Source organism: Rhipicephalus microplus, chromosome 3 (genome assembly GCF_043290135.1).
Source record: "Rhipicephalus microplus isolate Deutch F79 chromosome 3, USDA_Rmic, whole genome shotgun sequence".
Lineage (NCBI taxonomy): Eukaryota > Metazoa > Arthropoda > Arachnida > Ixodida > Ixodidae > Rhipicephalus > Rhipicephalus microplus.
The window spans coordinates 86,628,799-86,649,441 of NC_134702.1; the positions used below are offsets into that span (position 1 = coordinate 86,628,799).

The 20,643-nt window shown below is 43.3% G+C and overlaps 1 long non-coding RNA gene across 1 annotated transcript; it reads right to left on the bottom strand.

Moving 5' to 3' along the window:
- Window positions 1–16,411: 16,411 nt before the first annotated feature.
- On the bottom strand, window positions 16,412–19,159 carry LOC142803814 (uncharacterized). The gene is made up of 3 exons (XR_012894313.1): window positions 18,317–19,159; window positions 16,868–17,008; window positions 16,412–16,721 (listed from the first exon to the last, which is right to left on the bottom strand). It is a non-coding gene; the product is annotated as an uncharacterized LOC142803814 (long non-coding RNA).
- Between the last annotated feature and the right edge of the window lie 1,484 nt (window positions 19,160–20,643).

The following is a 20,643-nucleotide window of genomic DNA, read 5'->3' on the forward strand; positions in this document are numbered from 1 at the left end:
TGCTAATCTTATTGTTCTTCGAGTGCATGCATAAGCAGATCTTTTACAGTTAAGCTTTTCTTTTTATTTCATTAAAATAACCATTAAACAGAATATGTATCATAAGCAAGTTAAACACACGTTCAATAAGCTCTAAACTGCTAGACATAAATATATATAATTAAAAGTGCACAACTTATTGCAGACGATGGTAACAGAAATATATGCCTAGAAAGCTCATTAGTTGATCAGTATTTTTTTACATTCTTTACAATGAAACATGCACGCACAAAACACGTGAAACAGACATATGCCGTTAGGTCTGCCTTCCTTCATTCATAGCCATCTGTGTCATCATCCTCATATTCATTTTTGTGAACGTGTTCTTTAGCGGCTAACTATGCATACTTCATTATCATTTTTGCTGCATTAGTGTAACTGGATATTTTTTGTGGGTGTGTGTTCGTACAGTTTGGCTGAGTTTTCATGTAACCACAATGCCAAAACTATAAACCGAAATATTTAGACATATTCTATTCTACTAAATGTTTTTCTGAGGTGCCCTACGGTGGTGCGAAAATGCAAAACGATTATGTGTGCCACTTACAGTGGCTGTTCAAACCCTTCCTGAAGCAGATCGATATTTCTATAGCCTGATTATTCAAGATATACAAGTATAGATATTAACAGACATAACAAGGCACAGAAAGTGCACAAATCGCTGACCAAACAAGGTACATGTACATTCTTTGGTTAGCTGCGTGATTTCTAACACATGTCATGGCGCTCCGATTCACATGCATCAAAGGGGCACATACGAATTTTCAATATTTTTAAATTGCTGCTTTAAATAGCGTACTGACTCGCATTATAAACGCGCCCTTATAATTAGTCAATAAAATTTGTTTATCTTTCTCGTGCGTAAGAAACGCACTCCTGTATTTGTCCACTGTAGCCCCGCTAACCGATCCGACAACTGGCGCCTCCTTGCCTCTTGATCTTTTTTGTTTTTTATTATTATGCCATCCCTCCCAACTACCTCAGCTCGCTCAACCTCCCCCTCCACCCCTCCCCCCCCCCCCTGCAACCGCTGCCGCGCGCGGTAAGGGCTATCTGCGCGCGGCACCAGGCCTCGGAAACTCTGATGTTCCCGCGATGGCCGTAGAGGGCGAAAAAGTCGACCACGGCGAGTTTCGTCATGTGCGCGTATAGTGGAACCACTAACTCCTATTTTAGCGCTAGGATAAGTTAGTGTGCATTTTCCCTGTTAGGGGCTCTCAAGGCGGCTAAAATCAGCAGGAGGCAAACCAAAAAGAATTATCGGTTACGAAGAAGGTGAAGAAAGCTGAGACCGACATGTGGAGTATTGGCATCATTAAGAAGCGCGCACTAGAGATCTTTCGAACTTTTAAGCAGGAAATTGCCTAGGAAAGGATTTATGATAATACTCGGGGTAGTTCTCTACTGTTTGAGGCCAGGACGGGAGTATTGCGAACCAAGACATATCGGGCCAAATACGAAGGGGTAGACACGGTATGCAGTGCGTGTGGAGAAGAAGAAAAAACTGCCGAACACTTGATGATGTTCTGTAAAGGGATTCACCCTATAGCTCAGGATGATGGCGTAGAGTTATTCAAAGCACTATGGTTTAGAGACAGGGAGGGCAAAATAGACTTTAAGCGGGTAGAATTAACTAGAAGGAGGTTATCTGATTGGTGGCTGAAGTCAAGGTATAAGTGAAAATTAAACCCTTCAGTGCAAAGTACGAATCCTCAACCTCACTATTTAAAGGAAAAAAAATAAATCTAGTTTTTGGCTCATTAAGTATTACGGCTTGGTGGCGCTAGCCACCGCCCGATCTAAAGGGTACAGATATATCCATCCAATCATCCATTTTTATTTCAGGATGCGTCAAAAGACCGTTAAATATGGTTGTAACGTAGTTTGTGATATATAATTGAATAAAAATTTTTTATTACTTTTGCTCTCAATACAATAGCAGCGACTGTTCGAGTTTAAGTATAGACCCTTTTCATAAATACGCCACTTGACGGTGAGCTTTTCGTCAGTTTCGCTTTGCAAAGAAGCGTGGGATAGCTCGCGCCATCTTGAATCACGTAACAAGGGCGTTCCGTGCACTAGTACTTGTGCATTTGAGAAAAAAAAGATTAGTTTGGGTGCCTGGACATAAAGGTTTGTTTCTGAATGAAATAGCCGATTCCTTAGCTAAGTCGTCAATCAGCGAACCAATTCTACCACTCTGTCCATCATCCGCTTATGTGACTGCTGCTCGATTCCACAGACGTACGCTTATGCAAGTCTTTAAAGGTTCAGCACTAACAAACTCTACAGAATATCGCCATTTATTATATCCCTGGCGAAGAGACTTTTGCCGCAGTCGAAAACAAGAAGTAGCTATCACAAGGCTGCGTTGCCGGGTACCAAATCTAAATTTCTATAAACACAGGTCTGCTCAGGCACCTTCGCCACTGTGCGCATTCTGTGATGAACTGGAAACAATAGACCATTCTTTTTGACCTGCAGGCGGTTTAACATATTACGAAAAACCCTATCAGAAATACCTTTGTGTGGTATTGGTATGGACTTATCTCTGCCTGTCATTTTGTCTTTTGGAGCTTCCATTTCTGGTTTCTCTAATGGGACAGTATGCGCGGCCGTCTGGGACTATATTGATGAAACTAATAGGTTGAATAATTAACCAGTTTCATCATCCCAACAGTTCCGCATAATTATATACGTATAAAATCAGATTAATGCTCTATTCTAAGAATAAATTCGTTTTTGTAAATATTTGTATGCATTACATTAAGCACCACACTTGCCTAGGCTATCGGTGATCTTTCTGTTATACCTCCAAATTCCAAATCTGAACAGTGAATTTTAAAACCACTCGATTCTTGGCTAATCCCCCACAGTGGGTATGCGCCACTAACAATAGGAGAACAACAACAACAACAGCGAGCCGTCAAATGCGTGAGTGCTGTGATGTTTGTGTTGGCGGCTAGTTCTCGTATCATCCGCTGCAATCGCACCACTCTCTAGCTTGAACGAGCTTTTAGTACTCTCTGATAAGATTTTTGAGCTGCTTCCGCTGCAAAATGAGCAATATTTTGTACCCTTCAACGGGTTGGACGAGCAGTTTGACTTGTTATGACTGGCAATGCATGGATCCGGCGTGCAAGAGACTCTCATCGGCGTGCCTTCCCGTCGTGGTCTGCGTTCTGCAGGAACGCAAGAGGTGTCAGTGTGCGCTGCAAGAAACGCGCATCAGCATCGCAAGGACACACAGCCTGCATCGTCTGCTGCGGTGCCCTGACAATAGCGGCGGACTGTAGTTCGCGTCCGCGGCGCTAGGGGCACCTTTTTTTTCGAAAAGGGACTATTGAGATTATACGGACACTCGAAACGCAGCAGCCCATTGGCATCGATTGCGTTTCTGTTGGTTAATTTGTTCAAAGTGTACCGCGGTTATCCACGGTATGTTTGTCGAAAAGTACTGCGAAGCTCCGTTTTCATTCAGCTTTGACCTGTGAACCATGCTAGCTGCTTCACCGACTTCATGCTGCGCAGCCTTTAGCGTGAAAACTTAACGCGGGCAAATCGCTTGGAGACACTTCCTACTAAGACGAAATGATCATGCACCATGTGGGCGTGTTCACCGGTTAGTGAAAATGCGCTGCTTTGCATCTAAACATGGTCCTTTTATTATGCATGCGCTACAGTTTTTGTCATTTCATAAGGCTTTTTGACCTGTACATCTAATAACATGCACACCTTGTGAATATTTGAGATTCTTTACTTCGTTGTCACATTCGCTGAAAATATCTTTACTGCTAAACTTTGTATCACAGATCACATCATCACAGCATAAAATTTACCTGATTTTGCTGAAATAAGTCTGCTGCAATACAAACTCATAAATTCAACGCATGGTAGAGTCAGGTGAACCTTTCATGCATGCACGTGTTTGTACATTTTTGTAAGTTTACAATGAAGCATAATACATTTGCATGAACCATGTAGCCCATCCAGTTGGGGGATTATCTAGCTTTGTCCACTGAAAAATATCACTAAAGGTAATTCATTATAATGCCATCCGCAAGACAAATTTACAAAGACAGCAATGTTATGTCCACACTACCTTTCTTGTATGCAGTGATCCCATATACATTCTTCTTAGCCATGCATCACAAATTCGTTCACGCTTCTACCAGAGTAACCAGGACTGTTGTTTTTTCTTACAACCCAATCGCAAACTCCAAGAAACTGTTCATATCAATGTACGCTTGGATGCCTCATCACTCTGAACCTATCTCAAGTTAGCGGAGAATGTGTCATCGCTGAGAGCAAGCTCATGGCCGAAATCCTCGGAAGGTATGGTTGAAGACACTTGATTTAGTGAACATATTTTCTTCAACCATTTCTGTCTTACCCTGCTCATGAATCTGTTTTGTTTCTCAGAAAACTGGACGAAAGAGAGACCATTAATTTCTAAGCTACCCACATCAAGACGTAAGAAGCTCAACAGTCGCGATAGTGATAACTCCATGGACCACCAATATACCAGGCAGACGAACGGAGGCCTTACATTGAGAAACAGTGATAGTGTACGGCATTTTCAAGCTGCACAAAACAGCATGCATAGATTATTGTTGCTTTCTTTATGAACGACTTTGTTTACAGGAAATGTGCAGGCTTCGAAATATTTGGACAGTGCATGCGATGAGGTGCACATACTGTACTTCACTCTACGTGTCAAACTTTGCATAGAGTATCACATATAACAATGTAACAAATGGGATTGTAGTAGTTCATAGTTAGCAGCACTACTTTTTCACATTGTTTATAGACTGCTGTGAATGTAAATACTGTTCCAAGGCAGTGGTAAATACAGCTATAGTAATGTTGAAACAGTTACTGATACCGCATGCATGTTGGAAGTAACACTATCAAAGTTCTAAAAAAGCTGTGCAAGAACTCGTGCCTGTATTAAGCAAGACGTGTCTTGCAGAGGTATCAATCGCAGAGCCGAACCATGAGAGTGAAATAACTAGAAGAATAAGGATGGGTGGATCACATTTGGCAAGCATTCTCAAATCACGATTTATAATCTGTCACTAAGCTCCAAGAGGAATGTATATAACAATTGCATTTTGCCCGCACTTGCCAACAAAGCAAAAACCTGGAGGCTTACAAAGAGGTTTAAGCTTAAACTGAGGGTGACGCAGCGAGCGATGGAAAGGGAAATGATAGGTGTAACCTTAACACACGGGAAGAGGGCAGATTGGGTGAGGGAACAAATCGGTGTTGAAGATGTCATTGTTCCCCGCCGCGGTGGTATAGCGGCTAAGGTACTCGGCTGCTGACCCGCAGGTCGCGGGTTCGATTCTCGGCTGCGGCGGCTGCATTTCCGATGGAGGCGGAAATGTTGTAGGCCCGTGTACTGAGATTTGGGTGCACGTTAAAGAACCCCAGGTGGTCAAAATTTCCGGAGCCCTCCACTAAGGCGTCTCTCATATTCAAATGGTGGTTTTGGGACGTTAAACCCCACAAATCAAGATGTCATTGTTGAAATCAAGAAGAAGAAATGGACATGGGCTGGGCACGTAGTACTCAAGCGGGATAACTGCTGGTCATTAAGGGTAACTGACCGTATTCACAGAGAAGGAAAACGCACGAAGAGGAGACGTTAGTTTGGGATGGCTGATGAGATTAAAAAGTTTGTACGCATAACGTGGCTGCAGAAGGCACAGGACCAAGTTAATTGGCCGATCAAAAAAGAGACCTTTGTCCTGCAGTGGGAGTAATCACGCTGATGATACGCCCAAAACAAGCGCCGACATGCACGCAAGCAGTGAGCATTAGTGTTGTAACGTAAGTCAGTTTTTGTGCTTCGAGACATGTTTGTTTACATGACAGAGTGAACGCAACTAAAAGGAGAAGTAATCAGTAATTCGCATTTGATTGCAGTTCTTCCACTGTGACTCCATGACCATTATTCGTAGCTTGCCCAAGAGCTCAGGTTAAGCATCCAAAATCTCATCTGCTAAGAAATGCTGCTGTTCGGTTGTTTTCTTCCTCTGGTAAATATTGTTGGGTTGGTTTTCAGAAAATGTTGGGATCACTCTGGGCAGAATTACTGCTTAACAAAAACAAAGGGCTTCTAGTTTGAATTAGCTGTTGTGAATACGAATGCGTTCAAAGAGTCGAAAGTTTCCCCACACAGGGCTGGGCGCTTTTACTTAACCGAGTTCAAATAACAACCTTTTACTATAATATTATTCGTTCTATGTAAAAGACCTGACAGATGATGGTATTTTGAAAGGTATGTGAATTTTGAACAGAACAATGACTGAGTGCACTCAGTACGTATAATCAGAGTTGGCCAGTGTTTGTACAAGCTGATGATTCCAGTGTCTACTAACAGCCATTTCCTTGATATTGCTGTGAAATATGTAGACAAGACGACTACGTTTGTATGATATTCGTGTTAAGAATGAGGCAGACAGTTACGAAGTAGTGAAGAATAAAAATGTGAATCCAGCGTCGCCGCTGTCCATCGTTCGAGCAGTGTCTTTGAGGACCATGATTCACTGGCACAAACAAAAAAAACTCATTTACTCATCTCTCAATGCATAGCATAAAAACTTCCAAGGTCACTGAAAAAGTAAGGGCCATTTCGTTCTAAGCAGGTAAATATTTATTAGCAAAGTTTTCGTTGCTGGGCTTAGTTTAGCGAAAACCTGCTTCACTTTTGTACAGAATCTCTACTAACTTCTTAGTGTTTCTCGCACCATCGCAGTAGTTTCTTTAGTCAATCTGAGTAAAAGATCACCAGTTGCTTATTGAGCGCGTGTCGAACGGTGATCTTGAATTTCTCCCTGTCTTCAAATAGTACCCCAAGCAACTGTTTTAAGTGAAAGAAAAGCAAATAGTCGCAAGGCTCAGGACAGTAGAGGAGCAATTATTGTTCCCTACCAAAATATTTGATCTTCCCATCGGTTCTGTTTGTGGTGCAAGGATGCATGCTGTCAAATAGGAGGCCGATTTCGGATGAGAATTTGATACGTCATCAATGTTTATTGTACTTATTACTGGGGTGAGTGTTTCAAAGTATATTAATATGTCAGCTGTAAGTGCGGCCCACATTTTATAAAATTAAACACTAAAAATTTCCGTTTTGACTTGGAAAATGGTAGCCATCATTGTATAACCACAATATGCCAATTACTTGAATTTTTTCGGATTTTGTGAAAAGGAGTGGTGGCACCACTGTGTTATTCCCTCAATTGCGCACACTATGAAGCGTCGTCACTGGTGCAACAGTGTGCCAAATCATCCTTGTTTTGTCGCTAGCAGTCCAAAAACGCCCATCCACTCGATGTCTTTTAGTGTTTGATTTGGTCGGTAAGCATTTTTGGAACCCAGCTTTGTGATATGTGGGCATATTGGCTACAATTGTGCAAATTGTAGTGAGGCCAATAGGGGAAACATTGCCTTACAGAACACTGACTGTTAGTCCCCAATCTATCGCAATATCCTGTCCACTTGAACAGTTTGATTGGTCTCGATGCTTGGCATGGTGCTCCACTCTTTGCCGTACATATTTGTGCAGCCATTTTAGAAGTCTCAACACCGTGTTCTGACACTTGTTTCACTCCTCACAGTTGGTCTATGAACTGTGCACAACTCCTCGTAAATTGAAAAAGCTAGTAATTTTTTGCATGCAAAAATGTAAATACAGTGGGCACCCCAAAACAGGTGGGAACAACAATATGCGCCAACATTGTTGTCTGCATCACCCATAAAGCAGATGACTACTGAGCCAGAACAATCCCTTTAATACTTTCGCTCAGAAGTAGCAGATTGTGCTGTGCACATAACTCTTCAATCTGATGCGCAAATACTGAAAAATTAGAAATTAGCCCTCACTTTGGGAATAAACATGGTAGAAACTTTATTATGCAGATTAGACTGCAATGATTATTTACTGCCAATTTTTCTAACATTCGCACCGTGACTTCGAGCACTTCTCAGCTGTCTAGTGTGACTAGTGTTCCATATGTCCCTATTGTATGCGTACATGTCATGTCTGGTGTATTGCAAGCGCTAATCACTGGTGCATAAGTTCTTTTTTACGAATGAGTGCTTTTGAAAACACCAACAGGCATCCTGTATCTCATGTGTGAGCTGATAAACAGTAAATGAGCAAGGGTATCTCACTCTCTTAACTAGTCATCTGTGACAACTTTCACAAGAATGTTGACTTGGTGAAATGTTCCACACAGGCTTCCATTATTCGCCAACTCTTACTCAATTAAAATACCTGTCACTGCAATTATTTTACCTCGTTTGAAACGTAAACTAAGTTTCCTTTTCAACATAATCTTTTAAATGGTGTTTTTCCAGAATGCACGTGCTTACCACAACTGGTAGTTGATCGAGTAAGTCGTAAGTAATCGGACGCGCAGGTAAGAACACAGCTTCTAAACACAATATCGGGAACAAAATTATATGCAGAGATATTTAGCACAACAGCGTGAGGACATTTCTTTTTATTCAACGTGATGTGCTTCTCGACAAAGTGTTGTGAAATATCGTATTGCGGCTCAGGCTAATCGTACTGACACTTCACTTTTGCACTTTTTGAGGGCATGTGTGGTGTGAAATACAACGGGCTACATGGTACCAAGTACTCTGCAAGGAGGTATCCAGTGTAAATATAGTTGTCTGACTGAACAAGAAAAGAGACAAAGTTGCACAATTTCAGCGGGTAATCTTATTGAACAGATGGCTATTACTGTTTTTTGCATGTATTGTTCCACTTTGTGAGATACAATGTTCTTTGTTTACATGTATTCACGATTGTCAATAGATAATGTAAGCTTACTTGCTTGGCGTGTTTTTTGCCACTTGAGGCCTCTCGGTCACCTGGCGGCATAGCGGAAGTATTAGAGAGTTTTAGTACTGCGTACGCTGCGTACGTGGCGGCGTTGCGTACGTAAGGACGCCACGTTCTGCGTAGTGCGCATGCGCAGACCGCAACGCGCACGTATCGTGTTACGTACGCAGCCTCAACGTACGCACGCATGAGATGATCGCGCCGCTCTCGAACAAGTTCGCGAAAGCGCGAGACTTCGTTTTGCAAAATGGCGGCATCGAAGGCAAGCACCGACCGGCTCTGTGGCTTAAAATATGGCCATAATCTGGCTATAACACTTGGATTGGCTCACATTGGCTGTCAACAACACGTGCTTCCATTTTGATCTACCAGTTGGCGCAACACGCTTCACGCTTGTTACGTACGCGGGTACTACGGCGTACTAAAAGCAGATTAGTGGCAAACGACGCCACGTAACGCAAGGCATTTGCGTGATGCCTACGTAGCAGCATTCCGCAGTACTAAAACTCTCTATTTAGAGTAACGTTAGGCTGACGTGCGCACGTATACCACCCCGCAACAGCAGCGAATAAATGCCCAAAACCCGCGCGCGCACGCCACGACCACCCACCCCGCCACCAAAACAGCCGCCATATTGCTTTAATGCAATGATGGATAATTGGATGGATGGAGTGATATGACCCTAGCCTTAAGATCAGGCGCTGGTTTACGCCACCTAGCCGTAATACTTAGTGAACCAAAAACTAGATTTATCTTCTTACCCTTTAAATAGTGAAGCGGAGGACTGGTACTTTGCAGTGAAGGGTTTAATTTTCACTCGTGCCTTGACTTTAGCACCAATCAGATAACCTCCTTCTAGTTAATTCTACCCACTTAAAATCTTTTTTTGCCCTCCCTGTCCCTAAGACCCAGTGCTTGTAAGAACTCTCCGCCGTCATCCTGAATTATAGGGTGAAGCTCTTTACAGAACATTATCAAATGTTCGGCAGTTTCCTCCTCCTCTCCACATACACTGCATACCGTGTTTACCCCTTCGTATTTGGCAAGATATGTCTTGATTCTCAATACTCCCATCCTGGCCTCAAACAGTATACCATTATCCCGAGTGTTATCATCGATCCTCTCCTTGGCAATTTCCTGCTTTGAAGTTCAATAGATCTCTAGTGTGGCCTTCCTAATCGTGCCACTTCTGCACACATTGGTCTCCGTTTCCTTCACCTTCTTCTTAACTGATAGTTCTTTATGGCTTGGCGTCTGCTCCTTTCTAAGTCAACTCTTCAATTTTCTAGTTCGCTTCCTCCATTTTGTATCGACATTCTTCATGTACAAGTAGCTGAAAACCTTCCTAGCCCAACGCTCCTCCCCCACTTCTCTCAATCGCATCTCAAATTTTATCTTGCTGCTAGTTTCCCTGCCCTCAAATGATGTCCATCCCATATCACCTTAAAGTACCTGATTAGGTGTATTCCCGTGAGCTCCTAAAGAAAGCCTGCCTATTCGACGTTGCCTAATTTCTAATCTTGCTTGAACTTGTGATCTCATGCACAAGACCGCATTGCCGAACGTCAGCCCAGGAACCATGACCCCTTTTCATATTTCTCTCACAACATCATACCTATTGTAATTCCACAGTGCCCTATTTTTCATCACTGCTGCATTCCTGTTACCTTTAGTCGTCACGTATATTTCGTGTTCCCTTAGGTACTCGGCCCATTGCTTATCCATACGCCCAGATATTTTCATATATCTGTTATCTCTAGCGTGACCTCCTGTATTCTATGCTCACTACCTTCATTATCATTGAAAACCATGACTGTTGATTTTTCCTTACTGAATCTGAAATCGAACCTATCTCCCTCATTACCGCAGATATCCCTAAATCTCTGCAAATCTTTCATGTTGTCAGCCATTAGCACTATATCATCTGCGTACATAAATGCTGGTAGTGCCTGTTCAATGAGTTTTCCTTGTTTGACGAAAGAGAGGTTGAAGCCACGTCCACTTTCCTGTACTTTGAACCCTAATCCTTGTGGGTACATCATGAATAACAAGGGAGACAGTGGACACCCCTGCCTAAGCCCCCGTTTTACCTCTGTGGGCTTGGATACATGTTTTTTCCAAGTTATAACTACCTTGTTACATTTATAAATATCCTCTAAAAGATTAGCGACTCCATCTTTCACACCCAGTGCGTCTAGCATTCTCCGCATGTCTTCCTGAACCACGCTATCATACGCTCCCTTCATATCCAAAAATGCTTGCCACAGGGGCGTGTGTTCCTTTTCTGCTATTTCGATGCACTGCGTCAGTGAAAACAAATCATATTCGAACCTCCTGTGTTTCCGAAATCCGTTATGTAGTTCCACCAGCACCCCCTCATCCTATATTCATACCTGCAGTCTTTCTTTTATAATCTGCATTGCCAGCCTGTAGACCGCTCATGTCACTCTTATAGGACGGTAGTTGTTCATGTCAGCTTTGTCCCCCTTTCCTCTAGAGATCATGCTGATCCTGCTAAGTTTCCATCTATCGGGGACTTCACCATCGATTATTATTTTGTTCACGCTTCTCTCAAAGTCTGCTTAGACTTCGGACCCATGGTCTTTATCAGCATAATTGGAATGCCATCTGGGCCTGTTAACGTGCTACTAGGAACCCTTTCCCACTCTCGTTGTGAAAATAAAGCCATTGTGTCACTTGACCCATCCTTGTCTATAGTGATGATAGCCATAGCAGTGCCATCTCTAGGTCGGATAAGTTAGATCAGAACGCCACCGCTACCAATATTTTTGTTGTGCTGTCAAAGGTACAGTTTCCATTCACTAAACGGTAGTATATAGGTGTTCTGTGGTGGCACATAACGCTTTTTTTTTAATCCGTATGCCACAGCGGGGTTCACGAACGCTGCGATTGCAGAGACATTGCAGCTGATAAGCACACAGCGAGCGAAGGTCGCAACTGCCCGCACCAACAGACGGTCGCTGTCGAACAGCGAAACGTTAATGTGAACAGCGAAACGTGCATTCGTTTGTCGAAGGTTTGTTTGGGATGCTTGGAGGGTAGCTTGGTGAAATGTCAACGGTTTCATCGCAATCTATGTGCGAGGTTGTTACGAAGTTCGCAGATTGGGTCGTAGCACACGCTTCTGCAGATACCACTGCCGTGGTTAAACGATTTTAGGAAAGAAAGCCGCGCAACGCTTTCATGGAGTGCGCGGCGGCGCGGAAACGCTCATTTGTAATAGTTATTTCTCTTAGGTAGCAAGGGTGATATTTCTGGCTATTCCTCGCCACGCCCATAGTGCCAGAGTTTTGCGGCATTCAGGAGCGTCGCAGGTAAATCAGCTCTTGGCAGGCATGCACTTACGCACTTCGTTTTTCGCAAGCAGGAAAGCTTACATTTTCATCAATCGCACCAAATTCGAAAGCGTTCTCCATGTAGCTCCCAGCGTACACTCCATTGAATCCTTGATCGGAAACACTCAATTTGTGGCATGCACAAGCTTCAATGAAAACCGTTGATAGAGAAGCCGCACTCCGCCGCACCGAAGTCGTTGTTCCGTACTTGTGGACGCACCACGGATTCGAAGATTGCAGTGATAGGCACTATATCTTCTCTACGCGTGATCTACACTGTGCAAGCTGTAGAAGCACACATCTAGGACAAAGCAAGTTAATCGTAAAATAATCCACCACCGTCAGCCTGCAGCAAAAACGCACACGACATATCACCCTCGAATTCAAAGTCTGCCCGTTGATGATGGTGATGCGCGATCGCCTTAAGAACTCAAGACCAAAACTGAAATTTATTGCACCACTGTTTTCAATATCGATTCTAAGCTATATCAAGCAACCAATATATGATTTATTATTTGAAGCTTGACAACATAATTATTCGCTAGCGTAGCTTTAGAGCCTTACTTTTTTTTTAAATTTGCCGCTGATGTGTGCAGGTGGCAAACGTGTAGCCTTGAAGATGCCCATTTTTCTTTCCTGAGTGAGGCTTCATTGCGGCGTTGTTTGAACAATTTGGAGTTAAAATTTGTTACGTGGACATCATAGATATAATTGGCATGTAAGGAAAGGGCTGCAGGAGGGGGGTTGGTTTGTATTCGACACATCCCCGCTCCCCTTTGTATGTTCATTTGAGGGAGGAGGAGCAATAAATGAGGAAGGACAGGGAGGTTAGCCAGTTCTCAGACATTTGAGGGGCCTTTTTTTATTCCAAGGGGGCCAAATCAGAACCGAAACCAGGTCAAATATTGCTGCATTGGCACATATATGCTATCAACCATAGACGTTTTACAATAATACCTAGACGGGAATCTGGCTTGTTTCTACGCGGGTTCCTTCAGCTGTGCTTGTAACCCCATGGGAATTGTGGGAAGTACAGGCTTCGGATCTGCTTCAGATGGATCACGTTCTTGGGATTCGAGACGCTTGTTTGCTGAGTGTGAAACAAAATGATATGAAGTTATGTCTAATTGAAACTTGGTTCATTTCTTTGTACGCAAACTTTATTCCAAACATTTTTGTGACTAGGTGGTAGAAGTGAAACCTGGACAAACTTAACCACCCGGGTATGGATTGCTCTGCCATTGCATTCCAGATTTGGCCTCAAGACGTAATAAATTATTCTTTACAACATTTCAAAACAAACATTCTTGTTTTGCCCCCGAAAGTAAGCAATATTTATTTGTGGAAGTAACGGTACAGTAATAAGTGAGAAACACTTAACGTTTTGTCTGCTGCCATGCCAGGTGCGTCTGTTCAAGTGGTCTGTCCAAAATGCAGTTCTCGTTTTGTTGTGAAGTCAATTCAGAAGGGCGCTGCGCTGCGTATACTTTCTGTCGCCGTAGTTTTCAGTTGATTTTAACGAGGTTTGGCAAGACGCACTAACAACAAACGTGAACTCAATATAACATCCTACATTGGCACGAGACGCTACATCTAAGCGCACCGGTGAGTGGATGACGCTTAGCTTAAACTGTCGAACACGCCATTTACAGCTCCAGCGTTGCCGTATGTTGAGAGGCCTAGCAGTTCTCTGTTTCTTTGAGCAACAGAGCCGCAGCTTCAGTGCTTTTCACCCACCGCAGTACCTACTCTACGCGAAGAGCGAAACTGAAACTGTAGAAAAATCCGAAGACAGTTCGCTGGCTAACGCGATTCAATACGAAGCCTGTACTTCCCATGATTCTCTTGAGGATACACGATCGCAGCGCCAGATTCCTTTCTGAAGCCCGTCTCACAAGCGAGTGAACGAGCGGCGGTTGTCGCGGTGATGAGCGGTGGGAGGACGCGTGGACGCGCGTTCGTTTCACGTGCGCCGCTGCTGTTGCGCGACGCCCGCCGCTCTAGCGGGCAGTATTGTCCGCGGTAGGTGGTGGTCAACCGCTGTTTTCAGTGGTATCTGAAAGCTGCGCTCTCCTCTAAGTGTCCTTCATTTGGCGCCCCTGTGCTACGAGGTTCATCATCAATAGCCGCTCGACTTTTACGCGTCTGTACACTGATTGAACTAGTTTTAGCATGTATCTTACAACAAATAAGCAACGTTTGTAGTTGCTTTTTGTTTTGTCCTGGCTTTTTCACGTACGAATATTGTTGCGCGCTCATATAACTGATATAACTGACCACGAAGAAGCAAAAAAAGTTTGGTTGTTTGGTTTTATTATACAGCTGTTCCAGCTAGGTGAATGCTTAAGAACTGCGAGTGTATTTGGCGCTGCACTTCCCACGTTTCTCCGATTCATTGCTTTTGCTTTCAGCGATTTACCATTGGGACGCTGCACGAGGTTTCTGTCAGCCCAGTATACACAACTCGCAAAATTTATACCTAAATTTTTGTACCTGTTCGCTCGAGTCAAAATAAGAGTTTTTATAAAAACTCTAAGTAGTAAGCTTCGGCAGTGTTTGTGGTCACCCTTTGGTTCATGCGAACACACCCTTCATTGGGGTTTTCTGAATGATCTACATCTTTTCTGGCGCTTGAATTCGTATGCTTCTGCACTAAAGAGTAAGCCTCTTAGATTTTTCAGTGATTCAGTAAAGCAATCCAGGAAGAGCTACACCAATGGCAGGTAGCATGATATACGTGATACGCTCGTTTTCCCGGTTCTTTGGCTGCTGTATATACACTTGTGCGCGGCGCAGGTAAGAGAATACGCAGCAATTCTTGCTTTAGCTTGCATTTGCGTTCATAAATGCTGCGGTGGTGAGTAGGAAAGCCGAAGTATCACATCATTTCACACAACACACCTTTGCCATCGGCACATAGTGACATTAAATTGGTAGTATTCGACCGTGTAATTTAGATGCATGCTTCTAGGCATGTGTTGCTGCACGGGTGCCTGAAATCAGCAGCTGTTCTCGTTATCTACACAGTGTATGTTGTGCTCGCGACCGAACATCTATTTTCGCCTAGCCAGCCGCCCATTCCTGCACTGAGTGTCACGGAGAGCAGCTGGCCAGTGTGGCAGGACCTGTCGACAGCCTGCAAACTTGAGCGCTCTGCGTTGCAATTGCTCATTTCGAGAAAAGAGTCGCAGAGGATGAGGACAAGTCAGCCAGGGTTTTAGTGAGAAATCGAGGTGTTGAAGGGGAGAACAAATATAAAGGCCCCTGATGAGTGCCTTATTTCCCCAAACTATGACAGCAAGCTTCGCGCCCCTTCTTTGTTGAGTCACATCACAAAATTCCTTATCAGTAACCTGTGTGAAATGCTACTTCTCAGGTCGACTACCGTAGCAGCCGTCCTTGCTCTCTCATTCGTGTGAAGCCTTTCATCTATGCACCGCGTCACCAAATGTCATCATTTGTTAAACCAGCAACAATCGCTGCGACATAGAAATACGGCGTGCCATGCGGCTTCATTACGTGGAAATAACCTTCGATGAAAACGCAAAAACCGAAAAAGGAAAGTAGTATTAATGTTATTGAAATAAAAAAGGCACCGCACGCGATTGTCACTACGGCGAAAGCATCGTCGAGAGCAACGAAAGGAAAACAGCTGCACTTGAGCTTCACCAGTGAACATGGCTAGTTCAAGCGACGACGTTTACTTTATGAAAATGTGCGACTTCGGCAATTTCTTCCCAAAGAATGCTCTTATGGTTCTTGCGGAAATCCTCTATGTTGACGTCCCAAAAAAGAGATCGTTTTACAACATCTATCAGCGACTTGTTGAAAGCAGCGCGAAACATTTGTGAGCCGGGGAGATGATGGATGTCGTCTGCTACTCAGTCGGAGCGAGTTGTTCTGTGGAACCAGTTTCTCGCAGCGCGCGCGTCAACTTCTCGACTCCACCCCTGTCATCACGTGTCAAACAACGTCACTGGTCGCTCTGCCGCTTGTTCCACTAGCGAATTTTTCCAACTCTGGCGAATTTCACAAAGGCGTCTAGTCGCCGCGGTAGAAACCTGTTTTGGCCTCACGCTGTGGCTGCCACTCCGCTCTTGGAGCAAAATCGCTGGCTTGTGAAACAGGCTTAAGTATAGAGTGGACACGGGATCGGTGCTTCTGTACAAGCACTGAATCGCTTCCCTTTTGCAATGCAGGTGTGTGCAAACGTTTCTTTATATGCAAAGAAAAATAACAACCTCTGCTTAATACTGGTCCCGTGTCCACGGGTGTTGTGTGAAGTGTTTTGTGAATGTTTTTTCATACCTTTTTTGCTTCTACGCGCTGGCGATGTTGAGAGCAACCCCGGGCCCCCTACCAAGCGTTCGGACACGCTCGGTGACATAGCATCCTTACCCGCAGATCCCGCGGAACAGATGAGGGTCATTTTCCAAATGCTCAAAGATGTTCACACCCGCTCACTGGAAAGTTCGAAGGTACAGACCGAATTAGCAGCTGATGTTAAAGCAATTAAATCTGGACAGAAATCCATCGAAACCAAGATCACTGCTATTCAGAACCGGCTTGAAGTACTGGAGGAAAATTATAAAAAACTAGAAGAACTTACCCAGGAAGTTAGTAGCATCCATACTCAGACAGATCAGCTTTCCGCTCAGGTATGCTCATTGCAAACACGCGTGCAGGATCACGATGACAGACTGCGACGCAACAACCTCATTTTCTACGGCATCCCAGATTCTGAAGAAACCTGGGCAATGACAGAGGAAAAAGTTATTTCCACTCTCAATTGCCACCTTTCTTCTCCCCTTTCCTCTGATGCCATTGAACGCGCGCATCGCTTGGGTACCTTCAGCCAGGGCAAATGTCGCCCAATCATAGTTAAATGCCTATCCTATAAAACAAAAGATGCGTTACTTGCGACACATATACACCTAAAGAAACATAACATCACTGTAGCAGAGGATTTTTCACCCGCTACACGTGCAGCTCGGAAAAAACTACTTGATTTTGCCAAGAGTCAACCAGGCCCCGTCAAGCATAAACTCAGCTACAACAAGCTGCTTCTGAACCAAAAATGCTACATGTACGATCCAAACAGTGATGCAATCATCAACATTCCAAATCGTAGTACACAAACCATTGCCCCGCCTGCAACTTCCAAGCCCTAGGAAAGCGCGAGGGGCAGTGGTCATGTGACTGTAGCTTCCATATCGGTCCTGTTTACAAATATCAGAAGTGTTCTTAACAAGTATAACTCTCTATCATCAGCAATCGACACATGCTCCGCTAAAATTATCGCGTTAACTGAAACTTGGCTCTGCGGGCAAGTGTGCGACTCCGAGATATTTTTAAACGCTCATCGCTTCTCACTTTTTCGTCGCGACCGTGGCACACAGAGAGGCGGTGGCGTACTTCTGGCTATTTCCAGCGATATCCCATCATCATCTGTACACGTTCATACTAATCTAGAAATGATATGGGCTGTGGTAACGCTTAGTCACCAGAATGTAGTCATCGGGGTATGCTACCGCCCACCCTCACCCTCGCCTACATTCAGTAGCGAACTTCAAGATGCCATAAACGCTGTTAGTACGCGTTTCCCTACATCGCCGTTGCTCTTGCTGGGTGATTTCAATTTTCCCAACATAACCTGGAATTCCCATTCCCCTTTAATATTTCCGCTTTCGTCCCAAGCTCGCGAATTTTTAGACGTTTGCTCGGTATTTTCCTTACAGCAAATGTGTACACAAGCAACCAGAATAGTAGCTCACGCTGCAAACACATTAGACTTAATTCTAACAAACAGTTCCGATATAATATCGCCCATCACGTACCTTCCGGGTCTTAGCGATCATTTGCTTCTACATTTTTCCATTAACTTAGCCCACCCGAAAACAAAGAAAAAGAAGAAAATCATTCGTGACTATAACAGAGGTGACTTTGAGGCAATCAACAATGACCTTTCTACCTTCACTGATCTTTTTCTTGACGGTTTTGACGATCGCAGTGTACAAACTAATTGGAATATGTTTTCAGATAAAATAATTCAACTCACTGAACAGTACATCCCACACCGCAGTGTAACCAACAACTCAAATGCACCCTGGTACAACAGCCATATCCGGCGTTTGTCAAACAGGAAAAAGCGTTTCTTTCGCGCCGCAAAACTTTCGCCTTCTAATGAACGTTGGGCTTTATATGCAACAGCGTCTACGTTGTACATTCAAGCCCTTCGAGATGCAAAAAAACATTTTCATTCCCATGTACTACCTTCCATGTTAACCACAAATGTTAAGAAATTCTGGCGAACTTTTAATCCCTCAACCGATGACGCTATCACACTGACCGATTCCTCTGGCGACCCCATTTCATCTGATATTTGTGCCTCAGTTTTTAACCGTACATTTGCTGAGAACTTTTCTGCCCATTCTGCTGTTAATAACCCCACAACAAACAGCCATACCTTTGAAAGTATGCCACCTATACTAATCAGTACACTTGGTGTTCTTGAGCTCATTGGTGGACTTAGCCTTCATTCAGCTCCCGGCTGTGATAATATTAGTAACAAGTTCTTGAAAAACACTTCGGCCTACGCTGCGTTAATCTTAACTAAACTTTTTCAACAGTCTCTTGATCAGTCCATTCTTCCAAATGAGTGGAAAATTGGGAAGGTCATTCCAATTCACAAGTCTGGAAGCAAGACATCTCCACTTAACTATCGCCCCATTTCCTTAACCAGCACATGTTGTAAAATGTTTGAGCATATTATTTTCACTAACCTTGTCGGTTTTCTAGAATCCAACTCTTTTTTCTGTTCAGCACAACACGGTTTTAGAAAACATTACTCATGTGAAACTCAGCTAATAACCTTTACTCATGCGCTACATCAAGTACTAGATCGATCGTCGATCATTGACTGCATACTTTTAGATTTTTCTAAGGCATTCGACAAGGTTTGTCATAAATTGCTACTGCTTAAACTAAACACGCTTAATATTGGTATTAATTTACTGAAATGGATTGAGTGCTTCCTTTTAAACCGCTCACAATTTGTTTCTTTTAATGGCTTTAACTCAGAGTTTACAGATGTCTATTCGGGAGTTCCTCAAGGTTCAGTCCTTGGGCCTTTATTATTCCTAATTTATATTAATGATCTTCCTTCCGTTGTTAACTCTAATATTCTCCTATTCGCGGATGACTGTGTTGTTTTTAGAGAGATAACGAACTCTAATGATGTTGCCTCACTTCAGTCTGATCTTGGCGCAATCGCAGACTGGTGCAGTGAATGGCTAATGCAACTAAATATTAATAAATGTAAAGTCATGCGTGTTTCCAGAAAAACTTCCCGTCCACCACCATACCACATTGATAACATTCATTTAGAATCAGTAACTTCATATAAATACCTCGGTGTTTACATTACTGCAAACCTAAACTGGTCTGCTCATATCGAGCACTTAATTAACAAAGCTAACCGCATGTTAGGCTATCTTCGTCGAAATTTTTATCACGTTCCCTCCTCCTTGAAACTCCTGCTCTATAAAACACTAATCCGATCGAAATTAGAGTATGCCACATCGGTGTGGGATCCCACCCATATCAACTTAATTACTGCTCTAGAGATGGTTCAGAACAACTCTGTACGTTTCATTCGCGCTAATTACAGTCGCACCGCCAGCATAACTTCTATGAAATCAGACCTTTCCCTCCCATCATTATCACTGCGCAGAAAAGTGTCACGCATTGCCTTGTTTCATAAAATGTATCATCATCCTGATCTGCGCGATCGACTAATCCCTCAACCATCTTATGTATCCCATCGCACTGATCATCGTCACAAAGTTGGATTCGCTTCATGTAATACTGAGTACTTTTATCAATCATTTCTACCACGAACCTCTCGTGATTGGAATGGCCTTCCCGCTGACATTGTAAACATTAATAACTGTAAACATTTTCGCAATTCTGTAGCTAATATTGTATACTCAGGCTCTTTCTAACTTATAGTGCGTCTCTATTGTACTTGCATATTTTGTTCCTTTTATTTTGTTACCTTTTTGTGCTTTTACCACTCCCCCTCTGTAATGCCTCTGGCCCTGAGGGGTATAATAAAATGAAATGAAATCTGTATGAAACTCTATGCTGTCAACTTTCTTCTACAACAGTAACAATACATCACTAATTATAAATATTGTTTTAGTATTACTGCCTAGAGGAAAGCCAATAGAGCATTATGTAAGCTACATTCGGGTCAGCATTTCGCCCATTTCAAAAAAAAAAAGAAAGCTCCTGGTTTCGATTAGCACGCATGCAATCACGGGCAAACATGTGCATCCCTCAGATCCCTTTATTCCTCTTTCTATCTCCCTCCCTGCATAAATC